This window comes from Artibeus jamaicensis, unplaced genomic scaffold (genome assembly GCF_021234435.1).
Source record: "Artibeus jamaicensis isolate MK-2021 breed Jamaican fruit bat unplaced genomic scaffold, CSHL_Jam_final contig_414, whole genome shotgun sequence".
Lineage (NCBI taxonomy): Eukaryota > Metazoa > Chordata > Mammalia > Chiroptera > Phyllostomidae > Artibeus > Artibeus jamaicensis.
In genome coordinates, this window is record NW_026521822.1 from 7,187,732 (window position 1) to 7,194,634 (window position 6,903).

Here is a 6,903-nt window from a genome sequence, read left to right on the forward strand (position 1 = left end):
AGGCAGTTGAGGTGGAGAGGATGTGCATCCAGGTGGTAGAAGGCAGACTGGGTGAGGCAGTGCCTGGTCCAAGGGGGAGAGGCAGCAGCTGGTAAAGCAGGTGGTTCCACATTCGTGTGCAGATAAACTGGGAGAAAAAACTGGGGAGCGAGACAGACCACACAACCTGGGGTTCCAGTGTGGGGAAATAAAGCCTCAAAGCCTCTGAAAACACCTATGGGGGTTGCAGTGGCAGGAGAAACTTCCAGTCTCACAGGAGAATTCGTTGGAGTCCTAGAAGTCCAACAGAGTCCTAGAACATACACAAATCCACCCACATGGAAATCAGCACCAGAAAGGCCCAATTTGCTTGTGGGTAGTGAAGGAAGTGAGTGAAAGCTGGCCCAGAGCAGAGCAGATGACATTGTTCCCTCTCAGACCCTTCCCCCACATATAGCATCACAATGCCGCAACCTGGGTTGCCCCATCCTGGTGAACACCTAAGGCTCCACCCCTTACAATGTAGTAGGTGTGCTGGGACAAAGAAACATAGCCAAAATGAAAGAACAGATCAAAGCTCCAGGAAAAAATAAAACTAAGTGATGAAGAGATAGCCAACCTATCAGATATGCAGTTCAAAACACTTGTAATCAGGATACTCACAGAATTGGTTGAATATGGTCACAAATTAGAAGGGGGAAAATGAGGGTTATGCTAAGTGAAATAAAGGGAAATGTACAGGGAACCAACAGTGATGGGAAAGAAATGAAGACTCGAATCAATGGTGTCCAGAAGGAAGAAATAAGCATTCAACCAGAACAGAATGAAGAATCAAGAATTCAAAAAAAATGAGGAGAGGCTTAGAAACTTCCAGGACATTTTTAAATGTTCCAACATCTGAATCATAGGGGTGCCAGATGGAGAAGGGGAACTTATATGAAAACATAGTGGAGAAGAACTTCCCCAATCTGGCAGGGGAAAGAGACCTCAGGAAGTTCAGGAAGCTCAGAGTCCCAAAGATGTTGGACCCAAGGAGGAACACACCAAGGCACATCATAATTACATTAGCCAAGATTAAAGAGAAGGAATCTTAAAATCAGCAAGAGGAAAAGAGACAGCTACCTACAAAGGAGTGCCCATCAGACTTTCAGCTGATTTCTCAAAAGAAACCTTGCAGACAAGAAAGGGCTGGAAAGAAGTATTCCAAGTCTTGAAAGGCAAAGACCTACACCCAAGATTACTCTATCCAGCAAATCTATCATTTAGAATGGAAGGGCAGATAAAGTGCTTCTCAGATAAGTGTGGGGGCAACTTTGCCAGAAAGTCCCCCCGTCCACCATGGATGAAAGTGAAATTACCAAAACATGATCTGCTTGGGGAGGAGAGATGGTCAATTTCTCAGAAGAGAAGGACCAAGAAACTTTTCTTCAATGGCTTTTATTAGGTTGTAATACACAGGAATACAGGTAAAGCTCATCAATCAATGTCAGGTGGCAAGGATCAAACAATAGATAACATTTCAAAGAAATTGAGGGCTTAATCTGAGTCAGTGTCTGTCAGGTAAGGGGGTTGCAAAAACTCTGGGAGACATACTCATTTCCTGCTCGGACCCTTATCATATGAATGAAAGCACTCTTAGCAAAGCAGGCTTCACAGGACTTTGTGAACTCTTTCTTATGCCCGTTCACCCTGGAAACCGCTCTAGCTGGCAAAAGGATGCACCACCTTCCCAGTCATAGGTTTTTAGGCTTAAGTGGGTTAGAGCCAGGAAGTGCTTCTCCCAAAGGACATGGGGACTCAGGCTATGTCAGAATAGCTGGGGGGCGAGAGTCCATCACTCCCTGTTTCTTGCAGCCCCCCTGAGTCCTTCCTTGAAGGGCTCCTAAGTAATCATGTCTGGCTTAGGTTGCCCCTCCTCTGAGGGGTCTTACCTGTCTCTGACTAATTGACCAAGCGTTGGGGACAGGGGATAAAGCAGAAGCAGTGATGCTGCCAGAGATAAGCTTTGTCTCCTTAGTGGCTCACAGTCCGGAGGTCGCTCACTCAGCCTTAGCCATGGGGGGCAGTTACAACTCCTGAAACCAGGCAGAGCCGTTCCCAACAGATAAGGTCAAGTTAAAGGAGTTCATCATCACCAAACCCTTGTATGAAATGTTAAAGAGACTTATCTAAGAAAAAGAATATAAAAAATATGAACAGTAAAATGACAACAAAATCACAGTTATTAGCAGCCAAATCTAAAACAAAATCAAAAACAAGCTAAGCAAACAATTAGAACAGGAACAGAATCACAGAAATAGTGATCACATGGAGGGTTATCATTGGGGGAGTGGAAGGGGGAGAGAGTGGGAAAAGGTACAGAGAATAAGTAGCATAAATGGTAGGTAGTAAGTAGACAGGGGAGGTTGAGAATAGTGTAAGAAATGTAGAAGACAAAGAAGTTATATGTACAACCCATGGACATGAACTAAAGGGGAGGAATGGAGGTGGGAGGGGGTATGCATGGTTGAGGGGAATAAAGCAGGGGAAATGGGACAACTATAATAGCATAATCAATAAAATATATTTAAAAAAGAACCAAATGTACAAAAGTCATTATACTGATGTATTAACTTATAATTAGAAAATATGTAATTTCAAACTGACTAGATAGATACTGTTGATTCCTGACCAGCACATATTTTTGTGATTCAATTTTTATGAGACAAATTACTGTCAGAAGGTTATTTCATAGACTTGGATTCAGAATTTACAGAGTAAGCTGGACAATTTTAATGACCAGTATTAAGCCAGAGTGGAAGGTAGGTGCATTTCCCTTCCCTGCAGTATTAGACCTGGATGGACAACCTTTGACTAGAGCTGGATCTACAATGCACAGAATGACATGGCCAAGTCTTTCCTAGGCTTTCATGCTTGAACTCCTCCCCACTGCTCCTGGCTTCCACATACTTACTTTTACCATTGCCCAACCCCTGCATTATTTCTGTAGCTACATCATTTGCTTAATGAGATTAATAGTAAACTTGTGGAGTAGGACCTATTCTACCTCTTTAAGATTATAAATCTTCTCTGATTATTTATTTTCTTTATAATTTAATTCTTTAAAAGGCACCATATATATTCCAACTTCCAATTTTATTCCATATATATTCCAATGTGTGTTTTGAATATTGGGGTAACATGCATATGTTTCTAGCCTCCTTGTACTACTTAATCTTTAACCAATGGTCAGTATATCATTAACCATAGATCACTGATCTGGTTATCTAAATGTTGTTAATTTTTATGAAATGGCAATGTGCAGAGGGTACAGAGAAGGACATCTTTTATGATATGTTTATGGTGAATTTCATAAATTTGAAGGTGGACAAACTATATGATTTCTGGTGTAAGTTCAGAGCAGTATTGAACATAATTCCATCCTGTTTTTTTTCATGGTTGGAATGTGTAAATATTGAAAGATTAATTACTATGCTGAGCTCAATTTAAAATTAAAATTTAAAAACATAATCTTGATGAAGTTAAAGACAACTAAGCACTATTAGAGCCATCATATAGAAAAAATGTAATGGATTTTTTTGCCAACCCAATGCTTAACTGCCTCTGATGATTGCCCAGCTAGCCAGAAGCAGAAACTGATGTCTTTCCACTTATTTAGGATTCCTTTCTTTCAGAAATGTTTCATAGTTTTCAATGTACAAGTTTTGCACTTCCTTGGTTAAATTTATTCTTAAACCTTTTATTCTTTTTGATGGTATTGTAAATAGAGTTTTTAAATTTCTTTTCGGTTTATTCATTGATAGTTATAAAAAATAAAACTGCTATTTTGGTATTAAATTAAAAGAAAGTATAGGCTTTGGCTGGTGTGGCTTAGTGGATTGAGTGGTGGCCTGCAAACCAAAGGGTCACTGGTTAGATTCCCAGTCAGTGCACATGCCTGGGTTGCTGGCTGGGTCCCTACTAGGGGGTGTGCAAGAAGCCACCACACATTGATGTTTCCCTCCCTTTATCTCCCTCCTTTCCCCTCTCTCTAAAAACAAACAAATAAATAAAAAGTATAAAGCAAAATTGTTCTTTTTGTAGACATTCAATAACAGTACAAATTTCAGCAAAACCTGTTTTTAGATTTCAGGCTCTTTAAGTAAAATGATATATTGATAGCATATAATTTAGTGTTTAGCACAAAGTGGACAATCTGTATATGTCAGTGCCTTATAGTATTATAGGCAAAATGTTCAACATAAAATAACAGGTATCAGTCATACCGAGAACCAAGAAAAATCACAACTTGAGTAAGAAAAGATAATTAACTGATGCCAACAGGTAAATCAGATGTTGTAACTATCTCACAGACTTCAAAGCAGCTTTTAAAATTGTTCAGTAACCTATAAATTCTCTGGAAACAACAAGGGAAAAAAGGAAACCTCAGCAAAGAGATTGAAGTTATTAAAAAAATGAAGTGAAAATTATAAAACTGAAAGATACAATAACAGAACTAAACTAACAGCTCTACTTCAGTGGTTTTCTTTTTTTTAATTTTTTAATTTTAATTATTGTTCAAGTAGTTTTCTGTCTTTTTGATTTTCAATATTTTTAATCTCATAGCACACATAAACTAATTATTAAAGTTCTGTGGCATACCAAAAATATATTGATTTTTTTTTTTTGCTGATCTGACAAAAAATAGGTATACTTTTGATTCATTCACACAGGAAGTTATTGTTGTGTTGGCTGTTGTCATTTTTTTTACTTTGACAAACTAGGGTAAGAGAGGTCAGTGCCCCTGGCTAAACAGTCACATATTGCATGTTTTTAAAATTGTTGTGTAGCCCTGACTGGTGTGGCTCAGTGGATTGAGCACTGGCCTACAAACCAAAAGGTCTCCAGTTCAATTCCCAGTCAGGGCACATGCCTGGGTTGTGGGACAGGTTGCCAGTTGGGCAAGTGAGAGGCAGCCAGTGTGAGAGACAACTGATCAATGTATCTCTTGCACACTGATGTCTCTCTCACTACTGTACTGGATGGGCCGAGTTATAGAATAGAGATGACAGAGGGTACCAATCATTTTCCTTCAAGAAAGATCAATAGAATTTACCCAATCTGAACAACAGAGAGAAAAATAAACTAGAAAAAAATAACTGTGGGACAATAATAAAATAACCAACATCTGTATCATTTGAAGTCTCATGAGAGGAGGAAGAGAGTGAGATTGAAAGAATTTTTGGAGAAATAATTGCTGAAAACTTCTCAAATTTTTTAAAGTAACTTACAGATTCAAGAAGCTAAGCAAACCGTAAATAAGATAAACCTAAATAAATACACTGCAAGATACATTGTAATTAAAGTTCTTGAAACTAAGACAAAGAAAAAATCTTTTAAAAAAGGGAGAGAAAGGACACATTACCTGTAGGACAATATCAATTTGAAGAACAGTGTATTTCTCATCTGAAACCATGGAGAACAGAAAGAACTGTCAACTGTAAAACTTGCATTCGGAAAAACCATCCTTAAGGAATGAAAGGAAAATAAAGACATTCTCAGATGAATGAAAAATGAAAGAATTTGTTGCTAGCACACCTATATTTAAAGATTGCAAAAGATATAATAAAAGAAAGTATCTTGCCCTGGCTGGGTAGTTCGGTTGGTTGGAGCATCCTCCCATACATTAAAATGTTGTGGGTTTGATCCCTGGTCAGGGCGCATTCAGAGGGAACTGACTGATGTTTCATTTTCATGCCCTCTCTAGCCCTTCTTTGCTCTTTAAAATCAATAAACATATACTTGGGTAAAGATTTTAAAAAGTATCTTGTAGTATTAGGAAGGATTAAGGAACAATAGAAAGCGCAGAAATATGAGTACATACAAGAGTATGTTTTATTAATTATACAATGGAATATTTTATAATTCATGACTTTTGTAGATCATGTTTGATGGTTGAAGCAAAAATAACACTGTCTAATCGCTAAGATAATAATGACTAAATACAGGGAAGGTAAAGGCTAAAGGACCTAAGGGGAAGTAGGTCCCCATTATCTTGAAATGGTAAAATGTTGATTATAGTAGACTGTGATAAGTCACATAGGTATATTTTAATACCAAAGCAACCACTGAAAACCATACAAAGAAATGAAACTCAAAAATACTACAAATAAATACAGACTAAACCCCCCAAATGTTGAAGTAACTCACAAGAAGTGAAGAAAGAGAAAAAGAGGAACAAAAACCAGAGGAAACAAAGAAAATAAGTGGCATAAATGCTAGTACATCAATAATGACCTTAGCTGAAAATGGTCTAAAAACAGCAAGCAAAAGAAAGAGATAACTGGAGTGGATTTTTAAAATGTCCTAATCATCTATTGTTCATAAGAAGCTCACTTGAAATTCAATGACATAGGTTAAAATAATGGAAAAAGATATACTATGCAAATATTAATTTTTAAGAACCAGGAAAGACAATGTAAAAATCTGAAATAGTAGACTTGAGAGCAAAGAAAGTTACTAAAGTGGAGGTGAGATGACAAAGGATGACATTAAATAATGATAATATCATCAATGGACTAAGAAGACAGAATGATCTTAAGTGTGTAGGCACCAAACAACAGCCTTAAAATACATGAAGCAAAAACTGATAGAGCTGAAAGGGAAAATAGGCAGCTGCACAATTGTCACTGGGGAATTCAACATGACCTCTCAGCAACTGATATTATTAACAGACAGAAAACACAGACACACAGTATTTGAACAATAGAACTGAGGCAGTATAATAAGAATCTAGGGAAATTCCTTGACAAGTAGAATAAGGGAAACGGACAAAATAATTAAACAAGGCTAAACAATTTGAGCAATTTACAGCCAGCAAGTGAATCACAAGATTTTATCTTCCCTAACCAAGGACACTTAGGAGCAAATGGTTTACACATTCAA